This window comes from Zootoca vivipara, chromosome 2 (assembly GCF_965207765.1).
Source record: "Zootoca vivipara chromosome 2, rZooViv2.hap1.1, whole genome shotgun sequence".
NCBI classification, from domain to species: domain Eukaryota; kingdom Metazoa; phylum Chordata; class Lepidosauria; order Squamata; family Lacertidae; genus Zootoca; species Zootoca vivipara.
The window spans coordinates 103,974,387-103,999,783 of record NC_142584.1 but is presented as its reverse complement, the minus strand read 5'-3'; the positions used below and the strand labels follow the sequence as shown (position 1 = coordinate 103,999,783).

At 47.0% G+C, this 25,397-nt stretch overlaps 1 protein-coding gene and 1 non-coding gene across 3 annotated transcripts in view; one reads left to right on the top strand and one right to left on the bottom strand.

Annotated features, from left to right (window-relative positions):
- PLXNB1 (plexin B1) overlaps positions 1 to 25,397 on the top strand; it is a 142,972-nt gene that overhangs the window by 37,172 nt on the left and 80,403 nt on the right. The window lies entirely within an intron of this gene.
- On the bottom strand, positions 1,107 to 1,181 carry TRNAV-UAC (transfer RNA valine (anticodon UAC)). Its single transcript has one exon. It is a non-coding gene; the product is annotated as a tRNA-Ala (tRNA).

Genomic DNA, 25,397 nt, shown 5'->3' with positions numbered 1-25,397 from the left:
AGGAGGTGATAATGTTTGAGCATACTTCTGCTAGGGTTTAAGCCTCACTTTTCCCAGTCTTCTGTTCACCTCTAGCTACCTGCAAGTAGATCAGTATCTTAAGTACATTGGCAAGGATTTCTTATGCCCATTTGTTCAACAGTAGCAGCAACAAAAGAGCCCCCTAAATAAGCTGGTGATTGGGGGCGGGAAAGCGGGTGTGTTTTTATTTTTGTGGAAGGATTGTGAGGTTTTGGTACTTGAAACAATTCCTCGGGCTCAGAATTCCTTAATTCTACCTTGTTGTCTTTGGCACCAGTTGGTAGATCTTGGCATTCTGGTAGAAAACAACAACAAAGTAGATCCCACAAGACGTTCGCCCTCTCTCGTTTCACATGATGAAAGAGAGCCTTCCAGCAAACTCATTGCAGAACCGGGCCTTAAGTTCCACCTTGATTCAGATGATCAGACAGACTGGGTATTCCAGAGCACAGAGGCAAGAAAGGAATTGGACTTTGTGGGCCTTTCTAGGCAATGGTTTCCTATGGTTGTTTGGTTATTTCGGCAGCTTCTGTACTACTACTTCTTCTTTGGCAATCACTTGTAGCCGAATAAGATTGTCTTCCATAAACACGGTTTTAAAAGTGAGTCCGTAAGTGACAGTGGAGGCCAACTCTGGATCCACACGCCCTTCCACAGTGGGGACATAGGTTTCCTGGTGGGAGTTGATCACGGTGAAGGTTTGCCAAGCGTGCCTTCCTCTTAGCACGTTTCTCCCTTTTGTCCTGAGTTCGAGCCTCTTCAAAGCCCAGAACCATGAATGAACTTAACTACTGTTCCACCAGAGAATGGCATCCGTGGTGATGGTGAATGATTTCTGGAATGTAATTTATACAAGTGTTGGGGATGTCTGTCTCCACTCTTTGGAGCCTGAATACTAGTTGCTGAGATTCACAGGTGGGCAGAGCGCTGTTGTGCTCGTGTCCAGCTTTGCAGGCTTTCTGGTTGGGTAAGCGTTAGGAACCGAGGAAGCCGCCTTTCTACTGAGCCAGACCATTACTCCATCCAGCTCAGTATTGCGTACGCAAAGCCAGTAGCGTCTCTCCAGGGTTTCTCCCAGTCCTATCTGGAGATGCTGGGAATGGAACCCAGGACCTTCTGAGTGCAAAACAGATGCTCTACCACTGAGCTACATCCTTTCCGTGGTGCCATGTTGTCATGTCTGCTCTGGACCACACGGGTGGAAGGGGAAGCACAGAGCAAAAATGTCAGGCCTCCTGCAGCTCCTCTTGAAGCCGAAAATGGTCAGAGTAAAAACAGAAGAAGAAGAGGTTGTGTGGGCAACATCAAAAGCCCAGAGACCAAAAGGAAAACACCCCGGTAAAAAGCAGTTTGATGAGAGTTTTAGAAGAAGAAAGACACTGCGTTTACATTTGTTGCGGGGCTATAACCCTGCTAAATTAGGCAGTTCTTCATTTCGGTTTGTTGTTCTTTTTCCTTTTCTTTTGCCCTGCCCTGCCGGAGCTCCGCTCAGCTCTTGTTTTAGCACGGAATTCGTGGCCGTGGCGGTGGCAGAATTGCAGCAAACTGTCATTATAGCCCCAAGGCATGTGTGGTTGCAAAATGTGGGTTGGTAGAGAGTTCAAGTCCAGATGAAGGGACCTTTGTGGTTGGAGGAGTTTGCAGCGCAAAAAATAAACATAAGAAGAGGCCAGCTCATCTAGCCCAGTAAACCAACTAGATAGGCAAGCCAGCCAGCAGGGCCTAAATTCAGCAGCACCCTCCCCAGTTTGCAATTCCTAGCAACTAGCCTGCTGCCTCCGACACAGGAGGTGTAGCAAAGCCACCGTGGCTTGCAGCCATTGAGAGCCTTGTTGTTGTTTCGTCGTTTAGTCATGTCCGACTCTTCGTGACCCCATGGACCTTAGCACGCCTTATCCTCCATGAGAGCCTTATCCTCCATGAATTTGTCTAGTTCCCTTGTAGCGCTGTCCAGTTTTGAAGCTGTCTTTTGGAAGTGAGTTCCATAGTTTAATGTTTGTTGTGCGGGGGTGGGGTGGGGCCTGATTCACACTCCCCTCAAGCTACTTTTTTTTTTTAAACATAATTTTTATTGATTTTACAAATTACAAAAGACGGTACATACATAAACACCTTTTCCACCTCCTTCCCACCCCCCTCCATGGGTCCTCCCCTGCCACAGAAGTATCCCACGTAGGTGAACAGTCAGAGATGGTCCATTTTATGCTTGGATTTCTGTCCTCCTCCCCCTCCCCTGTCCCCAAAGCCCCCCCCCCCCTGCCACCAGGGAGCTCCAGTAAACCAGGGCAGTACGCAGGAGGTCATCCATCCAACCATCTATTATCATACCAAAAAAAAAAAAAGAGTAAAAATAGAAAAAAGAAAAAAAAAGAGAAGAAAAAGATAACAAAAAAGAGAAAAAGACAATACAAAACAGAAAAAATCTTTCTTTCATTCATAATTATTAAACCATATTTTGTGGGCTTCCCCACCCTCCCCCCTTCCCCGGTTTTCATCCCTTTTTTATCATCTTCAACAGTTTCTTATTTTATAAAAATACACCTTTATACCTTATACTACTTATAAATTGATTATTATCATTTTCACCTAATGTCCAAATCACTAAAAAAAAAAATCAAACTCCCATTTTTTCTTCCCGTGCCTAATTTTTACCCCCTCTATAAGCCTCCATACTTTCACATTTTTCCAGAATCAATTCACTTTTGAAACTATAACTATTCCCAATCTAACCTTACATCCCCGATTACCGGCTCCACCCCCCCAATCCAGCAAATTCCATAGTCAGCAGACCAGTTGTAATCCTGTTAATCCATCCTTGTAATCACAACTTCACTTTCCCTTCACCCCACCCCCTGTTTACAACCTTTTGCCATCCAGGCCTCCATACAAAACCCCTGAGTTTCTTCTCTTCTCTGCATATTTTTTCCCTCTTCCCTGTGGGCATTCTGAAATTCCAGTAATACCAATCGTGCCCCCCTCGAAGGAAAGGCACTCCGTCCAACTTTTTGTAGAGTAAAATCATCATTTTTTTCGTGGTGGGCTTCATTTTGCGTTAAATTATCACAGTCCTCATCTTCATCTTTTCCTTCCAAATCACAGTCACCATCATTGTCATTCTCACATTCGTCTTCTTCAGTTTCAATAGCTTCATCTTCTAAAAAATCATATTCTGCCATCACCATCTGGAATTGTTGCTGTAACTCTTGCCGTTGTGTCTCCTCTTGACATAGTTCTATTCTTGCTTCCCACATTAAGGTCAAAACAGTCCGCTGGAACTCAGGCGAATACCTTTTTGTTGACATAGTTCAATCCTGTCAAGGTCAAAACTTGTCACATGGGGTGGAATATGATCACAGTTTATTTTCTCGACTCCACTTTAACAAGCTGGCTGCATCCTTCAAGTCTTATTAAAAATAAAGTTCGAACTCACATTTCACAAACATTTAAACCAAAAAAGAATTTCCACAAAGTCCAGAAATAAAAATTGAAATAAAATTTGACTTATAAACCCTGATCAACTCACTGGGTTGTCTGGGCTGCCGGCTCCCGAGGAAAAGAAAGGTATTTCTTAGTCTTTACCTCTTACTGCAGGGCACTCACAACCACAGTCTCTCTCCCCTTTTACCCTGCATTTAGGGGAGATTCTCTTTGATGCCTTTGAGGGATCCTTTTAAATTGAAATCTTCTATTTACGGCTTCGGGTTTCTATTTACTGTCTCTTATGTTGCCGTGGGGGGGGGGGTGGCTTCCTCTTTTCTCCCCTCTCTCCCAGATCCAAATTGTTTTATAATCCAAATCGTGAGGTTACTTACAGTCTTATTTCCAATCATTTTATTTTCAGAAGAATCCAGCGCTCTCCGCCTTCGGCTTGAAGCTTCTCACCGCTAGGATAACGTTGCCGCTCAAAATGGCCCCCGCGACTTCTACCCTCCTCACTCCGGAGCTCTTATTAGAGCTTGCCGGAGAGTTGGGGAGTCCGGATTGGGGCTCTGCCGAGCAAAATTTGCCCCCGGGACGCCCTTCCCGGGGTTCTAAGGGGCGCAGCGTCGCTCTCGCTGCCCTCCCCACTCCTAGCAGGGACGGGCCGTCTCGGAGGCGAGACGAGACCCCGCCGATCGGCGCTGGCGCTGAACCGGAAGCCACTACTTTTTTTTTAACTACCTTGAAACTATGGCTCTGGACTCTGGAGAGGAGGAGGAGAAGGGTGTGAGTGCAAGGCTAGCCTAAACTATGGGTTAGCCTGATGTCTGAACACAGTCTGTGCTGTGGGGATAAAGGAGGGGGAATAAGTAAGTATGCTGCCCTGAGTTCCTTGGAGGGTGGGAGAAAAGTGTGTGTTTATTGTATGCGATTTATATTACAGTGATACCTTGGTTTAAGAACAGCTTAGGGATGCTGCAAACCCGGAAGTAGGTGTTTTGGTTTGTGAACTTTGCCTTGGAAGCAGGACATTCAAGAAAGAAGATTCCACCTGAACATTAGGAAGAACTTCCTGACAGTAAGAGCTGTTCGGCAGTGGAATTTGCTACCAAGGAGTGTGGTGGAGTCTCCTTCTTTGGAGGTCTTTAAGCAGAGGCTTGACAGGCATATGTCAAGAATGCTTTGATGGTGTTTCCTGCTTGGCAGGGGGTTGGACTGGATGGCCCTTGTGGTCTCTTCCAACTCTATGATTCTATGATTCTATGTTTTGCTTCCTGTTGAGTGTGTTCCATTTGTAAATTGAGTCGCCCGCTGCTATGGGAAAGCACGCCTTGGTTTGAGAACGCTTTGGTTTAAGAACAAACTCCCGGAACGGATTAAGTTTGTAAACCAAGGTACCAATGTACAGTATACGCCACCTGTTCTCCAATGCAACCTCCTGGGCCTGATATGGTAGCCTTTGACTCTTACACCGTACACAGCCTTCGCTCATAATGCCAGCCTTCCTTCCCCTCCCTGATTTCCTTCCGTGCCTAAAAGTTTCCAGTCCAAGCAGCAGCAGGTGACTGCCTTCCTTCACTTTCCAGGGTCTTTTTCACTGGCAGTGAAAATTCTGCAGGGAGGGGCTGGCTGGTTACAAGATTGGCCGAGAAAAAGGTACACGGCCACGGGTTCAATTAAGTTCCACTTCTCCAATCTCTCCTACCCACACTGCCCAAAATATTGCCACCCCCCCCCCTTGAAGCTGAACTTTGTACGTTGGCAGGGGATTTGCCCCAGAGAAAAGCAGATGCTCTGTGCTTTCTAGCCTAAATCCTTTAAGACTGGTAGAATTCAAATCCATTAATTTTTTTAAAAATACACTAGAAAGGCTTCTCTGAAGCCTGCTGAGTATAAGCTTTTGTGTGGCACCAGGCCAGAAATTCAGCCTGCTTCTCCATGTTATTGAGGTCAGGCCTCCTTTTATTTTTTTATTTTATGATCCCTGTCCACAGTCTTTACCATCTCCCTCCTCAGTTTCAAACCGTTCATGAATCCAGCTACTGTATTTACCACACAGCCCTTCAAATATCTAATTAAAATGTTGAATACTACTGAACGGCTGCCAGCTCCAGCCAGAGCCTCCTCCCAGTATGTCACTAGACAATTGATCACTGTCGCTTTCCTGTCAATTTATATCCCTCTCGCATAACAGCACTGTCTGGCCCAGGAGCTTTCTGTGGTTTCATTATGGCTGTTATTGTGCGCTCGTTATAGCTGAGGATCCAGAGGTCTTGAGCGGCTGCCACTGAGATGGGCAACGTGAATCCTGCCCTTTTCACCATTGGCACCTAGGTCCTCAGACTCTTGATTTACATCCATTTCTCTCCCTCGTGATGGAAGGCTGTGTGTGGAGAAACATATGGAAATGCCTGACAAAAAGTACCGGTTGGCGGTGTGTTTCTAACGGACCAGAAAGAGAATACGGGAAAGGTTATTAGCGGCCTTATCCTAAGTCAGGACGTTGGCTCATCTAGGCCTCTGCTGACCAAAGTTTACCAACTGTATCCGTGGCACAGTTTATCTGTGACACATGCCACTCAAATAGACACTCACATTGTTCTCACTTGGCTCCCAGAACAAAGCGCAGGCACCCTGCTTTGTAAATGAAGGATAGGCCTATTGTTATTGTTAAAATTTGTGTATCATCTGTAGATCTCAGGGTGGTTCACAAAATAAAAACTGAAAGAAACACAAAATATATAATGAAAAACAAGAACAGGAACAAACCAACAACCCCCTCCTTCCATCCGTTCCCATTTGCCCAGATTTCGCCCAGACTTTGGGGTTTTATTTATTTATGTTGCCTTTATATCCTACGGCACACAAGATGACGTATGTCATTGATGGCCAAACGAGGCCCTCCAGCTGTTTTGGGACTACAACTCCCATCACCCCTAGCTAACAGGACCAGTGGTCAGGGATGATAGGAAGTGTAGTCCCAAAACAGCTGGAGGGCCAAGTTCGGCCATCGCTGACGTATGTGGGTTCTCCCCACCTCTTTCTATCCTCCCAACAACCCTTTTGAGGTAGCTTAGGTTAAGAGTTGCGTGGGGGCGGTAGGCGAGGTTGCCATCAATTTACCCAGTGAGCTTCATGGCTAAGTGGGGATTTAAACCCTGGTCTCTTAACCATTTCACTAAACTGGCTCATAATAATAATAATAATAATAATAATAATAATAATAATAATAAATTAATTTATACCCCGCCCATCTGGCCGGGTTCCCCCAGCCACTCTGGGCGGCTTCCAACAAAACACTAAAATACAGAAAACCATCAGACATTAAAAGCTTCCCTAAACAGGGCTGCCTTGAGATGCCTTCTAAAGGTCTGGTAGTTGTTGTTCTCTTTGACCTCTGGTGGGAGGGCATTCCACAGGCATTCCACAGAAGGCCCTCTGCCTGGTTCCCTGTAACTTGGCTTCTCGTAGCGAGGGAACCGCCAGAAGGTCCTCGGAGCTGGACCTCAGTGTCCGGGCAGAACAATGGGGGAGGAGACGCTCCTTCAGGTATACTGGACTGAGGCCATTTAGGGCTTTAAAGGTCAGCACCAACACTTTGAACTGTGCTCGGAAGCGTACTGGGAGCCAATGTAGGTCTTTCATAGGCTACCCTGGCTAGATTCTGAGCAATGATGATGCTTCGGAACTTCCCTCACCTTTGTCACCTGCAGTGCAGGCTGCATTGGGGAATCCCAGGGTGTGATCAGGATGATGCAACTGGTCATTTACTGGCAGTGAGTGACTGAGTGTGATGGGGAATGGAGGGATTAGCATTGCATGTGGCCTGCCCACTCTTGAGGGGCAGTGAGTATGGCCAATGGCGTAGCTTAATTTTTTAAGGCATGCTTCAACATCTGTTACAGTGCATAATCTGCCCCAGCATTCAAAGTGGGAATAATTGTGGAATCCCTGGCCAACTCTTTAATTTGCAGCAGCCGTCCAAGGCCTCAGTTTTTGTTCTTCAGTGGATACTGTGCGATAAATCTGTCCTGGATGCTTTAGCTAAGATTGCATTGCAGGGGGTTGGGCTAGATGACCCTTGGGTCCCTTCCGGCTCCGTGATTCTAAATGCTGAACCCATCATCATCTTCATAGAGTGAATCATGGCCCACTAAACAAAAGCAGCAGATTATGCAGCTTTCTGGACACCACTGTTTCAGATCTTAAGGATGATTTGTTTGTTGTTTATTTAATTTATATCCCACCTTTCTCCCAAAGGAGTCTGGTGCGGCAAGCACAAAAGCGATAAAATGTCTAAAAGCAATTCCAGCACAGATGCTGACTGCGAAAGATCTCTGCTTTTTAAAAGGTTGGTGGGAAGAGGAACATTTTCAGACAACAAAGGTGGTGCTGCCCTATTATTTAACTGAGGTGAGGTGAGGATCCCAAATTCCTATATGTATTGTGTGGCATGGACCCCCTGTTAAGATGGTATTTTCCGGAGGCCCTCTCCCGCAGAGCACAGTGATCGATTGGGCATACAGTCGTACCTCGGAAGTCGAACAGAATCTGTTCTGGAAGTCCGTTCGACTTCCAAAATGCTCAGAAACCAAGGCGTGGCTTCTGATTGGATGCAGGAGGCTCCTGCAGCCAATCGGAACCCGCGGAACCTGCGCCTGACATTCGGGTTCCAAAAAACGTTTGCAAAACGGAACACTCACTTCCGGGTTTGCGGCGTTTGGGAGCCAAAACGTTAGACTCGCAAGGCGTTCGGGATCCAAGGTATGACTGTATATTGATTAAAGAGAAAGAACAGCTTCTTGTGGGGAAGTCTGCATTAAAATCCTTCACCAAACCATAGTTTTTTTCTTTGGCCTGGCTGTTTTGCTGCTTAAATCTAGGGGCTTCCTCTGTCATGTGATCTATCCCCACCACCACCATCTGGTAGGTACAGTTCAGCAGCAGCGCTCTACCTTGAGACCTGCCGTTTGCATAGTTTGGGCTTTAAACGTCGCTGGGTCATGAATCGCACTCTTAATGAAAAAATAGGCTCTTCTCTATATTTAGCCACTGAACGGGGCTTGGCTGTTTTTCTTTTTGGAAAGTATCTTGTAAAAACTTGGCTGCTTCTGAGTAGCCTGAGGGGTGTGTGTGTGTGTGTGTGTGTGTGTGTGTGTGGAGGTGGGGAGGGGATAATTTAAGGCTTTGTCTGTTATGAAAGCTGTTTAAACAATAGCTAAATTACACACACATCTCGGGAGCAGCTTACTTGAAGCTGCTTCGCTATGAACTGGTCACCCACATCGTGGAGCACAATCTCGCTGTGTTTTGTTTATTTTCAGCGCTTATCCTGAGGGGGGGGGGGCGGGATACAGGAGCACTGGCTGTTTCAGAGACCACCAAGCGGGTGGTAGCTTGAGTGCCATACCTGGGCAAGTGGAGAAACTGGACAGAGTGGGGAGAAAAAAGAAGTCCTCGTTTTCGTAGGATGATTCGTTATACCAGACATCTTGCAACTTTGTCCATCTAGACCAGTATTGTCTACTCTGATGGGCAGCAGATCTACAGGATGTCAGGCAGAGGTCCTTCCATGTTTGGGCCACAATTAAGGACTTGCCTTCCCAGTTCCCAGCTGCCCCTTACCCATCCCAGCATCAAGCTGGGATGGAGGAGTTTCCAGAGCTCGAACCACGGGGACTTCACCACTTGAGGCCAAGACTTTAAAAGAGTCATGACTTCCTCCAAAAAATGCTGGGGGCTGTAGTTTGTTAAGGGAAAAAATGCTGGGGGCTGTAGTTTGTTAAGGGAAAAAAGTGACAGAAGTTCCTGGGAAGAGGGACTGATGGTTAAACCATTCTGAAACGGTTGCTTTGTGACGGGAATCAGAGTCTCCTAACAACTCTCAGCACCCTTGATGAACTACAGCTCCCATGATTCTTTGGGGGAAGCTATGATAGTGCTTTAAATGTGTGGTGTGTATGTGGCCATAGTCTCGTGAGCTACTGTCCACAGTATTGTCTCAATCCTACTAGAGGAGCAGAAAGGAACAGAAGGACTGCGCCATGTCAGCAGCAGCTTTTGGATCGGCCAGGCCTGGTGTATCTTCCAGGAGCCTGCTCCTTCTGCCTTTGCCTACTCAACAGAGCATTTGCCGCAGTGCCGCACCTCAAGCCACTGAGCTGGAGAACAGCCCCGGAGGCTCATAGCCCAGGCCTGCTCCTAATTTAGCATGCCACTATAAATGGTTTCACGGGATGCGGGTGACGCTGTGGTCTGAACCACAGAGCCTAGGGCTTGCCGATCAGAAGGTCGGCGGTTCGAATCCCCGCGACGGGGTGAGCTCCCGTTGCTCGGTCCCAGCTCCTGCCAACCTAGCAGTTCGAAAGCACATCAAAGTGCAAATAGAGAAATAGGTACCGCTCCAAGCGGGAAGGTAAACGGCATTTCCGTGTGCTGATCTGGTTCGCCAGAAGCGGCTTTGTCATGCTGGCCACATGACCTGGAAGCTGTATGCCGGCTCCCTTGGCCAGTAAAGCAAGATGAGCGCCGCAACCCCAGAGTCGTCCGTGACTGGATCTAACGGTCAGGGGTACCTTTATCTTTATAAATGGTTTCACAAACAAGTTGGTGATGGATGGCGCAGTAAATCCGGACCTAGGAAACAGGTAGTGCTAATAATAATAATAATAATAATAATAATAATAATAATAATAATAATAATAAATTATTTGTACCTTGCCCATCCGGCTGGGTTTTCCCAGCCACTCTGGGAGGCTTTCAACAAGTATTAAAATACATTAAAATGTCACACATTAGAAACTTCCCTAAACAGGGCTGCCTTGAGATATTTTCTAAATGTCAGGTAGTTGTTTATCTCTTTGACATCTGATGGGAGGGCGTTCCACAGGGCGGGTGCCACTGCCAAGAAGGCCCTCTGCCTGGTTCCCTGTAGCTTTGCTTCTCACAGTGAGGGAACTGCCAGAAGGCCCTCGGCGCTGGACCTCAGTGTCCGGGCAGAATGATGGGGGGTGGAGACACTCCTTCAGGTATATTGGGCAAAAGCCGGACTGTTGCTGGATGGGAGATGGATATCAACCGTAGGCCCTTTTCTGCTGCATCTTCTCAGCAGGCAAAAGAATGGGAGGAGGCTGCGGAGCAGGACCAGTGAGGGGGCATGGCTTTGTGGGTAGGGTGGGTGGTCAAGAGGGCTAGATAGAGAGGCCCCGGGGGCCCATATTTGGCCCCCGGGTATGAGGTTGCACATCGTCATTGTTGGCCATCTTGACACGGGAAAGCCAGAGCATCTCCAAGAGGGGGCTGTCCAGCGTCTGCTTGAGTGACCTTTCAGCAAGGGTGTGCCCACCACCCTGCTAGGTGATTTGGTTCCATTGTCAAACTGCTCTTACCGACAAGCAGTGGCAATCATGATAAATGATATATAGCTCATACGGTAGTTCGTGATAGAATCATGGGCCTGGCTGCAGAATTTTGTCTTCTTTCATGTAGCCGAGCGATGGATCGCCTTGGATCATCATAGCTCCCACAACCCACAGCACGAAACCAACACAATCGATTCCAAATTCCTGTAAAAACATGTACATATACATAGCAGAACAAGTATCAACTCAGCAAAAAGACTTTTCTCCCCTCCAGGTAATTTTCGTTGTGTATGATCGGGTTGTTTAACCACACAGAGGTCTTTCTCAGGACTGGTTGTTAAGATGGTTAAAAATCCCTGCAAATATATAAAAAGCCTGTATGGGGGATCATGGTATCCAAATGACGTACAAAATCCCAAAAGTGCCTTACTCTTTTAAAAAAATAAAAAAATAAAGCCGCCCCTGCAATATTCTTCTATGTGATTCTTTTACTATCTCCTAATTAAAACCAAACTGGAGCACCTGCAGTGCCATAGCTCTGTTGCTTTCTTCTGCCTTTTCTATAATTGGCGATTATAATAAATATTTGCTCCGCTGAGCCTTAAAAAGATATGCGCTCCTCCAACGTCTCTCAGACGTATAACGGGTAGGCACCAAACTGGCAGGAAGCACTTTATTTGCCTGCTATTAATAGCTCTTCGGGATTATAAATGGGAAATAGTTACTCATCTCACGAGTTGTTTTCCAAGTGGGTGAAAAATCTGCCATTTAAATAGATGGCTGCACATTTGGGCATTAGGAGCACAGCAAGAAGCAGCAGCTGGGGCCCGTCAGATGGATGGGAGTGTGCAAAGAGAGCGGTGCTTCTTCCGTCCCTAACAATGTTTTATTTGCAATCACTGTTAGTTATTTAATGTAAACATGCAAAGCATAGCAAGATGCAGAAATGCAGAACAATCATAAAGCAACAGATAAGAGCAGGTAGTTGAAAAGCCAGCTGCCAAATGAAAACCGGCAGTCACTTCACCCTGCCTAACGTTAGAGCCGGCCCTGAAGTCATGCTATGGCTAGGAATGGCTCAGTCTCCTTTGGCTATGCCATTCTTTGCGGAAGCACTGGATAAAACACACCCACAACCTCCCCAACACTTTCAGCCTCAGGAATGGAGACAGTTTTATAAATCCTTTTTTTAAAAAAATAAAAATCTCTGTTTAGGGGTTCTCCTGAAGCATGTTGGTTGTTTGCACACTAGAGAAAGCAGCATTTATTAGTGGCTAGGCTTTTGTTTACAAAACTCCTTTGGGATTATTAACTAATAATGTGAAATCTAGCCTGGAAGCAGAAGGCATCATCCTCCATCACTTGACGCATCCAGGAGGGAGCAAGGAATTGTTATTGAGGTGGATAATAAAAAAGGGTTGAAATCAATCTCTTGAGTGCAGCTATGGGATTAAAATTTGCCACTGGTGGCAGGGTAGGTGGGTGGAGAATTCAAAAGTGTGTGATCTCTCTTACTTCTTGCCTTTGGAGGAGCTCAAAGACCACCATACTCACAGCAGAGGAGGGCAGTTCAATACCAATCAACGTGCATTTCATTAAAAAAAGCACAAAGGAACTCCTAAAATGTCACAGGTTTCCTTCGCAGTTCCCACGTAACAGGAGATATAGGCTTCTCTTGCAGAAGCAATTAATCCCGTATTGCCTTCTGCTCCACTCCAGATTAAATACACTGGACCTGGGAGTGTTATTTCAACAGCGAGGAGTGGGAAATTTCCTTGGGGAGGTATATGAAACAATATATACTGTGACACCTTCCTGATGAAGGAGAATCGAGAAACTGCCGGAAACCCTGATTTGTGTCTTTCTAAAAGGGGGATCTCGGTGAGCAGGCAGGAGAGGAGAGGCTCAGGAGCAACGTGCTGCGGCTGTACTAGTATATTTTAGCCAATTCCAACAAAATCTGCAGATGCATATGCAAATTATCCTTCTCCCTTCTGCTAAGGATTATGATGCTGGGATTACTCAAAGTGGTACTAGAAAGTTATGCAGAGCATCAGTGCAGAGCAGGCAGGGTTTTTTGTGTTGTTTTTTGCTGCTACAAAAAGCAGGAAGGAAGGAATGGCGCGTGTATATCCTATTTTTCAGAAGCAGTTGGGGCAGAGGAAAGCAGGGAGGTTCTAGCCAAGGATGTGCAACTCAGTGTACTTAAAAAGTTTGCCAAGATTTTCTGATCTGTTCAAATGACGCCATTTATCTCTTTGCTTCGTTTACTAGGGTTTATAGCTGCATGAGCGATGTTGCGCTTGTGCAACAGGACTGCCTCTTCTTCTCCCTTTGCAACCCCAGATTCTGCTGCAGGGGGGTCCCCCAACCTCTGTGTGATGCTGATGGAGGGAAGAGGAGAGGGAAATTCTGTTGCGCAAGCAGAATAGCAGCCTTGGAGATGACCTGTACAGTCAAACCTCGGTTTACGACTACCTTGGGGAGCAACCGCTTCGGCGAGCGACCACCGCGAACACCCGGGAACACCCGGGCGAGCGAACACCCGGGCGAGCGACCACCGCGAACACCCGGGAGTGTTTACATCCGGGTTCTGTGGCATCGGATGTGCAGACGCGATCTGCGCAGCTTGCACGTGCGCAGAAGCGCTCTATCGGCGCTTCACGCACGAGCAGAAGCGTGCCTTTGGCGAGCGACCGCCTCCGCGGAACGGATTGCGGTCGCAAACCGAGGTACCACTGTAGTCCACTTTTCACACAGCAGCTCTCACAGCACCTATGGAATGTAGAAAAGGATAAACGAAAACAGCACACTAAAAAACCAGGTTGAGCCCAGCAGGGCCTGGGGGTTTTGCCTGTTTCCTTCTCTTGCAACCCACACGATAGTGTGGGCAGCGCATGTACACTTCCTTGCTTTCCAGGTTTGTGCTCCCGTTGGGATTGGGCAGGGAGCCATGCAGGCCGATGGGATGCTGCTTCTTGGCCCCTGTAGAAAAGAGCCTAATAGACCGTGGGTGGAGAAGAAGTTGACTTCCTGGGCTTGAGGCTCATGGAGAGACATTGTAGGGAGAGGGCAAGCTAGGGATCCCAGTAGAAGGCTGGCTGGGACAAGGTAGACTGTGTGTTTTGCAAGCACAACCTCCCGGATCCAACAGTTGGCATTTCCAGATAGAAGAAGAGTGGGGCCAGTAGTCTCGGCAGAGCTAGGCGGGCCTATAGGCTGACTCGCCACGAGGCAGCCTCGGGTGTTAATTTCTAGTGCATGAGAGAAGCCTCACTGACAGTCCACACTTAGGAGCAGTCGGAAATTTTTGCGTTCTGCAAAAATGCAAAGCATGAATGAGAATGATACTAAAGATGATTTACAAGGAAACACAGTGACATACCCGTCAACGCCCAGGTTGAAAAATCTCCAGGATCAGCAGCGGCGCGGCACCGGAAGTCCAGACATGCGTAGAAGCGACTTCCTGTGCCAGCACTGCCCGATTTCCGGTGCCCAGACATGGGCAGAGCGGCACCCGAAATTGGTTCTGCGCATGTCCAGACATGCGCAGAAGGAGCCTCCGTGGCTGGCAGGAGTTGCTTTGAAAATCCAGGGGAATTACGGGATATTTCGCCATTCAGGATAACAGCGGGAAACGGCTTTAAAAACGGGGGTTTCCCGTGAAAAACGGGAGACTTGGCAGCTATGCACAGTGGGGGGCATGAGGAAGTCATAAATGTTAAGATAAAAGAATTATAAATATGAATTTCTTTTTTCTTTTTTTGTATTTTGTATCTTTGTGTTTTATGATCTTTTTTGTATATTTATGTATTTTGTATTTTTTTTCCATATAAAATGAGTAAATATTATTTGGGAGAATGTCTGAATACTGGGAATCACAGGTAAGGAGAGCAGACCCTCCAACTGTCCCTATTTATCAGGGCCAGTCCCAGTTTCTGATTTGATCCCAGAATGTCCTGCTTTTCCTTAGGACATTCTTATTTTCATTGGATAAATGTTGGGGTGTGTGGAGTTATGCGGCCCCCCGAGCCTAAAAGATAAATAACTATACAACCTTTAGAAGACATCTGAAGGCAGGCCTGTATAGGGAAGTGTTTTCATGTTTTATTATCTTTTTATATATGATGAAAGCTGCCCAGAGTGGCTGGTGCAGGGTATAAATAATACAATTGCTATTATGGAATAGGATGTCCCTGTTTTCATCGGAGAAATGTTGGAGGGTACGGTGCGAGTGCTGCTGTTGCAACCCGTCTTAAACCAGATTGTGACCCAGTCGAGGGCCGGGCCGACCTGCCAACTGAAGATCAGTGGTTTTAAGCTGCCCAGATCCCCAAGCTTAGCTTTCAAAACGAAAAACCCTTATGCTTGTCATCGTGCTCTTAATAATCTGTGGGACGTGCTTGGAGAATGCAAGCTAAATGCCTCCCCGCTCCTTCCCCCTGCATTCTTATGGTACTTCCTGATACCTGATCTTAATCTGCTCGGCTGTAAATTGAACTGGATGCTTCTTGTAAGCAGTGAAGCATTAACAATATGGCGCTACATCACCCAAAGGCAGGCGTGGGAAGGTGTTGTCTAGGCGTATCAATGTGCCCGGGTTAGTTTGTCGTAGGAGCTGCAGTGTTGAGTTCTTGCCCAATACCAGACCAGTCCAGCTGTGTAGATAATACGCTGCAAGTGGGAGAAGCAACTGTCTATGAATGAATGAAGCAAAACAGGTCACCAAAATATAGAAACTCGGCCCTCCAGATGTTTTGGGACTACAACTCCCATCATCCCTAGCTAACAGGACCAGTGGTCAGGGATGATGGGAGTTGTAGTCCCAAAACATCTGGAGGGCCGAGTTTGGCCATGCCTGATATAGAAGATCCCATGTACAGAAAGCTGATGACAATGTGCCTTTCATGGGTTTTCCATCCAAATACTAAGGATTGTACCACGGGGTACCCAAACTCTGGTTTCCGGTACACCAGGAGTCCATGAACTTCATTCAGGCGGCCTGCAGCTGGCCTATGGATTTGTGGCGGAAGACAGGAAATAGCACATAACATTGCATTAAATGTTCATATTAACTTCCAATTGTATTTTATTGATTTTTATTTCTTGCGTTGTATTATCATTTGAGTTAGGCGGCCTATGTTCTGCTCACCTGCCATGCAGTTGCACTAAACCCACTAAAGCTGCAGTCCTATACTGTATGCACTTACTTGGGAGTAAATCTCATTGAGCTCAGTGGGCCTTCCTTCTGATTAGATGCATGTAGGATAGCATTGTAAGTGTCACATAATAAGGGGGTTTAATTGGAGGGATTTCCCCTTAAAGATGACCTAAAGGCCTTTTAAATAGCAAAGCACATGGTAACACATTCCTGGACTATATACCATCTCGGGTGGCAGGTGGATGGAAGAGTGAAATGCTGCAATGCTTCCCTGTAAAGATTAAAAATAATAATACTTGAGCCACACACAAAACTTTATTGTGGTGAAAGCCAGGAACCTCCTCCTAAGATCTAGTTTTCTGTACACAGAGAGCACTGAAATCATATCGCCCTCACCTGAAGTATCAAGTGGTCTGGTCTAGAAAAAGTATTTCCACATGATGCGCTGTTTTTTTGTAACATCAGATGGTCTCATTCAAAATAAGTGCAGTTCAGTGAGCTTTTGTCTTTTTGTCCAGTGTCTTTTGCTGTGATAGATTCTGCAGAGCTCATGGAAAAAAAATCAGCTTCCTGTGGGAATGAGCGGTGGCGTTTGTGACCTTTTGGGCTGTATGCCCCCCCTCCCCAATCCTATTTTCTCCATTTTCCTTCCTGGTCTTTGTCTGTTTGCCTTCTCATCTTTTATTTCCTTCTTGGCAACCCTTTGCATGTCATTCCTTCAATTTTGTTCTGTTTTGCCCTCTGCCAAAGCAAAACATTTAAGGATCTTCTTCCATTCTGCCAAATGCTGGTGGTAGCTTTTATTTCCCTTTTGTCTTCTGTTGGTTGTGTAAACATTTGCAAAGTGGTTCTTTTCAGCCATCACAGGCACCTATAACTGCTACAAAATTATAAAAGGCAATTGCTTTTTTTTTTTTTTTAGGTATGGCACGATGCTCACCCTCCCCATCTGCCTGGGCTTGTTTAATGCTACTTTGAAATAATTGCTAATAATTAACCCTATTGTAATATTGTGATCCACATTTATGGGTGCTGGTGGAGGCAAGGGTTTTAGAAAAACAGAGTGTAAAAAAAAAGATGGGTTGGGGAAGCTGTGCTTGGCATTACTACCTTTTAACATTTGTTAGCAAGACTGAATGTTTAGATTGTAAATTACATTCAAAACCTCAGGTACAGATGTCAAACATTTGTCCAGAGCTGGGGTGTATATATATATATCAGATTTTAATTTTAGTTTCTGCATGTTGCGACGTGGGGTTTGTGATTTCAGCTCTCTTGACATAATATGCTGGAGACAGTTCTCTAGTAACACGTCTTTATTAAAGTAAACAAGACTGAAGACTGAGGAGAGCAAAGCTACATTTATAGGGACAGGGGACTAGCTAGAAAGGAATACATTTTGGAGGGAACAATATCAGGCAATCACAGTGATGCCTTTTGGAGGAAACCAATAAGACAGAGGATCCAAATACAGCAGCTTAAATGAACCAGTAGTAGCTGTACCCTCTGGAACCAAAAGGCAGTTACTTTATCCTAATGCAAATAAAGGCAATAATAATACAGATATAAAATCCTTGGACTCAATACACAACACTGCACTTTATGCACAAATGTACATAACAAAGCCCAGGCAGGTATTTCTCTCAAATGAAAAGTAGTCTCTCCAGAGGTTGCTATTTTGAGCGAAGGAGTGCTCTGTGTGTTGCTGGGGTGGGGCTGGGAAGAGCGCCTGGTAGCCATCTTAAAAGTGAAAATCACCCCCCAATCTGTTCCTCTACCCGGGTTCCAGATGTGTGTGTTTTAAAAGGGCAATTATGCAGCTGGAATCCTGGCACAGGGAGTGACTGCTTTTCATTAAAACAACAGCAGGGTTCCATTTTAAGCATTTCATGTAACGTGTAATTTCCCCCTCCATTTGTACGGTCAGCTTAACATTAGAAGAGGCAGCTGGATCAGGCCAGTTGCCCAGCACATCCAGAATTCTGTTCTCACTGTGGCCAACTAGGTGCCCAATAGAGGCCCAAAAGGACCTGGGCACAAGAGCTCCTGTGGTTTCCAGAACAGGATTTGTTAACCCCAGGATTGTTAATCCTCTGATTATAATCCCAGTCTATATGACATTTGAAGGCAGGGTGGGAAGTCAGGGGAAGGTGGGTGGGTGGCCACTCTTGGCCCTCCAGGGAGTCTAATGTGGCCCATAAGGCCATTTCCCCAAACTACGCCCACCCTGCCAACCAGCTGGTGTCACTGTGATTGGCAGGTGATGTCAGCTGACAGGTGGGGTTCAGTTCTGCACTGGCCATGCCTTCCAAAGCAGCAGGACTTATCCACACCTGCTTGACAGGTGATGAGCAGAGCGTTCAATCTAGCTGGGTGATGCTACGCCAGACATCCCCAAACTGCGGCCCTCCAGATGTTTTGGCCTACAACTCCCATGATCCTTAGCTAACAGGACTAGTGGTCAGGGATGATGGGAATTGTAGTCCAAAACATCTGGAGGGCCAAAGTTTGGTGATGCCTGTGCTACGCCATCAGGGGCAGATTTTGGTAATCTTCCGTAATATGGCGCCCTGTGCGAGGCAAGAATTGGGCGACCCCAAGTGGATCTTCTCATTTATCGATTTCCTCAATTTTGTGCCCCCCTCCCCCTTGGATTGCACAAATAGGGACCCAGGTGGCGCTGTGGGTTAAATCACAGAGTCTAGGGCTTGCTGATCAGAAGGTTGGCGGTTCGAATCCCTGCAACAGGGTGAGCTCCCGTTACTCGGTCCCAGCTCCTGCCCACCTAGCAGTTCGAAAGCACATCAAAGTGCAAGTAGATAAATAGGGACCGCTCCGGCGGGAAGGTAAACGACGTTTCCGTGCGCTGCTCTGGTTCGTCAGAAGCGGCTTTGTCATGCTGGCCATATGACCCGGAAGCTGTCTGCGGACAAACGCCGGCTCCCTCGGCCTGTAGAGCGAGATGAGCGCCGCAACCCCAGAGTCGGACACGACTGGACCTGATGGTCAGGGGCCCCTTTACCTTTACCTTTTACCCCCTTGGATCAGCATCCTGCACGGGGAAAATCTCCCATGTCACCCTAAATTCTTTGCCGGCACCAGCATGTTCCCTGCAAGAAAGCAGACCCCCTCCATGCAGGTTTACTTTGACAGGTAGGTGGGGTCCCACCCGCCTGTCAGGCACCTTAGGTCAAACTTGACCACTGAGCAGGAGATGAGAATCCGACTCACTGTGCCATAAGGATTCTTGACCCCATCTCAAGGCGTTGAACGGCTGTCTTGCACCATTCAAAGGCCACTCAAGTCTTCTGCAGGTATGTAAGTTCCCATGTACGAAGCAGGACTGGGTTTGCACTAGCCTGTCTACCACTGTCTCCTCCTAGTGCTTCTGCCCATGCGCCCACCAGACACTCACTGTATGCTATGCTCCAACGGTGGCACACACGTGTAGGTGCAATCTAGATCATTGTTCTCTTGTCCCTGAACGATTGCACAAATGGGGGCCTGTAAGTGATAAGATCAATGCATATAGGCTACTCTGTACTCCATGCTCTGGTAACATCCAGATTGGATTATTGCTATTATCACACCAGGCTCCCCACACCTGGTTTAGAGGGTAGTTTTTCCTAAGAAGGAAGGAAATTGAGTCAGCGGTGTCTGCTCTCGCTCTAGATGTCGTTGAGTCTCGCCTGGATCACATCCACTTGCGATTAACATCCGTGAACACGTATGGATGTTAAGAGGCGGAAATGAGAGGGTGTTTTGTTTTTTTAGGGGGGGGAGGGCGTTAACTGATCCCAGTCATATTAAAAGGCCTCAAATGACCAGAACCAGGCTTCAGGTGTTACCACAAGATTTCTTTGCCAGCTTTGGCTTTCAGGTAGTGTTGCGATACTTCTAAGCCTTCATTGATGGCTATAACCATTGTAGCAGATGGGCAGGAATTCAGGTATGGCTTCCAAACACTTCTGAGTGAGTGAGGGTGGGTCTATCCAACAGCTTTTTAGTCACAGCAGCTAAATGAAACTGCCATATTCAGAAGCAGCACACCTCTGAATTTGGTTGGTGAGGAACAGCAGAAAGAGGGGACAATTGCCACCAGGCTGTGCTTCAGGGTTACCCCAAGGACATAAGAATCAGTGGCCCAGTGGCCCATCTGGTCCAGCATCCTGTTCTTTCAAAGGCCAACCTGTGTGAAGCCCGCAAGCAAGACCTGGGTGCATGAAGACTCTGCCTGGTATTCAGAAGCATGACTGCTTCTGACCTTGGAGGCAGAGCATAGCCGTTGTGGCCAATAGCCTTTCGGGAGGGCTTCCCGGGGCGTCTGATTGGCTGCTGCTGTGGGAAGCAGAATGCTGCGGACTCCACATGGTCTTGATCCAGCAGGGCTTAACATTCTTAGGTTAACCCTATTAATGCCTCTCACATGCACTCAATTCTAATCACTCTCTTCTAGGTCCACAGAAAAGCTGATAGGAAGAAGTTTTTTTGGGGGGGGGGGAACGACACCATTTATTCCCTGCCCTGTAGTGACTTGGAGGGCAGGTATGTTAGGGGGCCTGTAACCCTTGCCCTAAGCCCCACAAAAGACTATCTAGTTACACTAAATGCACCTCCATCTCTCTCTCTTTCCCATCCCTTAGCCTGAAAAAGGGAGAGGAGAGTGGGAAGGGATGATCTCCGCAGCCCAGGGCAGAGTTGCTTGGGAATGCAAGAGAAGCGAGTGTCTCCAGAGGCTTGGTGGTGGTGGTGGGGAGGAGGGAGGGAATTCTGAGTGCCCATTATCCCCCCAGGAACAAAAGCCCCTCTGTCTGTGCCACCTAAACAGCAGCCGGAGCTGGTGTGATGTGAATCGGCGTATGTGAGCTTCGAGGGCAGCGTGCCAAAGTAGCATCAGTGAGCGCGAGTGTCCCGGCCGTCTTGCTTACTTACCTAAAATAAGCATGGAGAGCTGGACTTTGGAGCTTAACAAAATGCTGGCCGTTATAATCACAAGAGCCATTGTGCTCAATTGCCCTGGCACGAAGGTTACGCACACGGGCGGCTGTATATGTACGGACCCCTGTGTTCCAGGTAGAGCAAACCCTGGACAGGGGACCGTCAACCCACAAGGAAATCTAGGCGATCCTTCCGTTCCAACCACTACATTTTGAGAGACGTGGGCAGGAAGGTACCTCGAGGGTAACATGCAACAGGGCTTTACATCCCAGAGAAAGACGATCTGCTCTCCAGAACCATCTCACAGAGTTTTGGCCCGTTTTGCATAGAATTCCTAAACTCTCTTTAAGAATCTGTGAATGGCATTAGCAGATTGAACCAATGTCATGCGGTGTGCAGGATCCTGCCCTCCAGCTGGCCAGGATCAAAAGGACGGTGGAACTGGTTCTGTGACCACAGGGAGACTTTATGAGAAATCTGTGTCTGAAGGACAGCCCTTTGGGCTTCTGCTCAAACTGCTTTTGAAAGTGGGGAGAGTTTGTAATTATATAGAATCATAGAATCGTAGAGTTGGAAGAGACCACAAGGGCCATCCAGTCCAACCCCCTGCCGAGCAGGAAACACCATCAAAGCATTCTTGACATATGCCTGTCAAGCCTCTGCTTAAAGACCTCCAAAGAAGGAGACTCCACAACACTCCTTGGTAGCAAATTCCACTGCCGAACAGCTCTTACTGTCAGGAAGTTCTTTCTAATGTTTAGGTGGAATCTTCTTTCTTGAAGTTTTAATCCATTGCTCCGTGTCCGCTTCTCTGGAGCAACAGAAAACAATCCTTCTCCTTCCTCCATATGACATCCTTTCATATTTTTGAACATGGCTATCATATCACCCCTTAACCTTCTCTTCTCCAGGCTAAACATACCCAGCTCCCTAAGCCGTTCCTCATAAGGCATCGTTTCCAGGCCTTTGACCATTTTGGTTGCCCTCTTCTGGACACGTTCCAGCTTGTCATTATCCTTCTTGAATATACAGTGGGCAGGGCGAGAGATCAACTCTTCCACCAAATAGAGCCCCAGCCCAGCAGCTCTTCTTGCTTTCACCATTGATGTTGTGGTTTTTCGACGGCAGAAATGGCAGCAGAAGTGCCTAACAGGTTGCTACTTACTACTATTTCACAATACAGTATAGAATCATAAAATTGGAAGCGATACCAAGGATCATTTAATCCAACCCCCTGCAATGCTGGAATCTCAGCTAAAGCGTCCATGATATATTGCAATTTGTACATTTTGCTTCGTCGTCTGATCCGATACTGTTGTTCGACAGTGGAATTTGCTGCCAAGAAGTGTGGTGGAGTCTTCTTCTTTGGAGGTCTTTAAGCAGAGGCTTGACAGCCATATGTCAAGAATGCTTTGATGGTGTTTCCTGCTTGGCAGGGGGTTGGACTGGATGGCCCTTGTGGTCTCTTCCAACTCTATGATTCTATGATACAGGGGACATGGAGAAGGGGCGAAACAGCTGCCCCGGAATGATTTTTAGGATGCTTAAGATTCTTGTTCCCTTCGCTGGGGAATTAAATAAAAGCAAAAGCAACACTGATTTCAAAGTGATATTGGCAGAGATCTCAAAAGACTTGAGTAGTAACATCCCTGTCAATAAGCCCGCCCGCCCCCGGCCCGGTTTTCAACCACTGTCAAGAAACTGCATTGAAAAGCTTCCAGATTGGAAGCTTTTTTTAAAAAAAAACCCTCCACAAGGTCAAGCAAAACAGCAGCAGCAACAAAGGGAGACTTTGGCCCAGAGGACAGCCTGTTCCCTCCCTCCAGTGGGCCCTGAAAGTCGTGGCCAGTCACACTTCGATAACGCTTGTCCTGCCAGCGAATTGGAGTGCGGTGGGGCAAAGATCACTCCCAGCTCCGGGATTTCACAGGGGGAAGTATCGCCTGGGGCTTTGCTCTCACCACCAAGGCAACTTTGACCTTTCACGCCTTCATGGGCAGTCTCCATAACAACGGATTAAGAACTGGGAGGATCTGTAGTTTTGTCAATAAGACCCGGCTGATGTTGCACCCCTCCACCGGCCTAGCGCTGTTGTCTGCCGGTCTCTGATTTTTGGTGTGTGGGTGTGTTTTGCAGAATTGGACAACTAGCACCCACAAGCTTCCCTCCTTTCTGGGAATCACCTTGTGCTCGTTGTTACAACTGCTTCCTCCATTATATTCATAGCTGCCAAGTTTTCCCTTTTCTCGTGAGGAAGCCTATTCAGCATAAGGGAATTTCCCTTTAAAAAAGGGAGAACTTGGCAGCTATGATTATATTTGCACTGCTGCGCTCTGTTGCTGCACCTTGCTTAGAGATGATCTGTGATTTTGACACGTAAGGCCCTGATTATAAGCGATAATTCTCCTCTAGCCCTATGGAATCCACTTCCAGGTTGTAAGGATGATAAAACACCATTTCAGCACCCTTGGGGTATGTGCATAGTCCGGTAGATGTATCTGTAAACAGCTGTTGCCATGCAGTTTATTTTTCTGATGAGATGAATCTGGTGCCCTCCCCATTTTTCACTGGTTCTGCAGATTGATTGATATTTTTTTTTACTGGAGGGTTTGCTGTTTGCAGTGCTGATTGGCTGATCGCTGGCTGTCTGCAATACTAAGTGGCTGGTGGCTGTGAGCCTTCCTTCCTGGAGCAGATCACATTTTTACAGAGGAATTGTGCTTCTGAAAAAGCGTCAGCTGCAACACGAACACTCGTGCATTTATCCTTTAATTCAGGCATAGGCAAACTCACCCCTCCAGATGTTTTGGGACTACAACTCCCATCATCCTTAGCTAACAGAACCAGTGGTCAGGGATGGTGGGAGTTGTAGTCCCAAAACATCTGGAGGGCCGAATTTGCCTATGTCTGCTTTAATTGAACACCTTAAAAAACTACAGCACACTTTCTGGAGAAGGGTTGAGTGATTAGATTACCCTTACGGACGGTCCCTTCCAACTCTCTACAATTCTATGATTCTAGACCCACAACTATTGGTGAGTTCACACTGTGTACATTGCGCAACCCAGTTGCCAGCTGGTCAGCCCTGCTCCAAGCACCACAGAACCACCTTCCTTCAAGCTCAGTACAGAAGGAGGATAACTATGTCCATCATAAACATTGTGAATGTATTTCCACAGTGCGGGGGATAGGCGCGGCCTCATATTACATAGTAGACCACACCTCTTGCCTGCTTGAGATCCCATCTTCAGTCCCCAGTATCTTCATTGTACTGTAATAGATATTTGGTAGCAGAGCTGGATAAAACTTTGGAGAACCACAACCAGTCAAAGGAGGTAATACAGTGGTACCTTGGTTCTCGAACATAATCCGTTCCAGAAGACCGTTCGACTTCTGAAACGTTTGAAAACCGAGGCGCAAAGGGCTGGCTGCAAGTTCAGTTGGAAAAATTGAAAGACATGCAGCGGAAGCAGATCGAATTCCAAAGCACGTTTGAAAACGGAAGCAATTACTTCCGGGTTTTTGGCGTTCAAAAACCGAAACATAGACGCTCGAAAACTGAGGTGCCACGGTACTGGGCTAAGTCGTGGCGGGGGGGGGGGGAGATCTTTTTCAGTCCGCAGGTCACATTTTCTTCTGGAAAACCTTCCGACAGCCACTTCGCAGAGGTGGGTAGGGCCAGGGGCAAAACTGGGCAGAGGAACAAATGTACATTTTAGCTTTTGTAGAGTAGGCTAGTTTCTACACACCTGCTCCTCCACTCTATCCTGTATCCAGGCAAACAAGAGCCAGTCATTAGAATTCAAGGATGCATTCTTCCAGCCAGACCAGAACACCTGGGGCACAAATCAGGGGTGTGGGCTGAGGAAAGTTCCCAGGGCCAGTCATCTAATCCAGGGATAAGCAAACTTTTTCAGCAGTGTCCCTCAGACCTTGGGGGTGGATGGCAGACTATAGTTTGCAAGAAATAATGAATTTCTATGCCCCACAAATAGCCCAGAGATTCATTTTAAATAAAAGCACACATTCTACTCATGTAAAAACACGCTGATTCCCCGACCGTCTACAGGCTAGATTGAGAAGGCGATTGGGCCGGATCTGGCCCCTGGGCCTTAGTTTGCCTAAAGGTAAAGGTAAAGGGACCCCTGACCATTAGTTCCAGTTGTGACCGACTCTGGGGTTGCGGCACTCATCTCGCTTCATGATCTAATTCATGATCTCATCCAAAATCTGTTTCAGGGGCCTAATCCGGCCTGCCAGGTGGTTTAATCCGGCCCCTGTGGCAGTTTATTTCCTGGGGTAAAATCATAAAAAAGCTCAACAACTTCAAACCCCCCCCCCAAAAAGGTTAACAACTTTGGTTGGCTCTTTGGACGGCCCTTCATTTCATCAAATCTGGCCATCTTTGAAAAAAGTTTGGACACCTTCTAATCAAACCTCCTGCAATGCAGGATTCTTTTGCTCAATGTGGGCTTGAACCCACAACCCTGAGATTA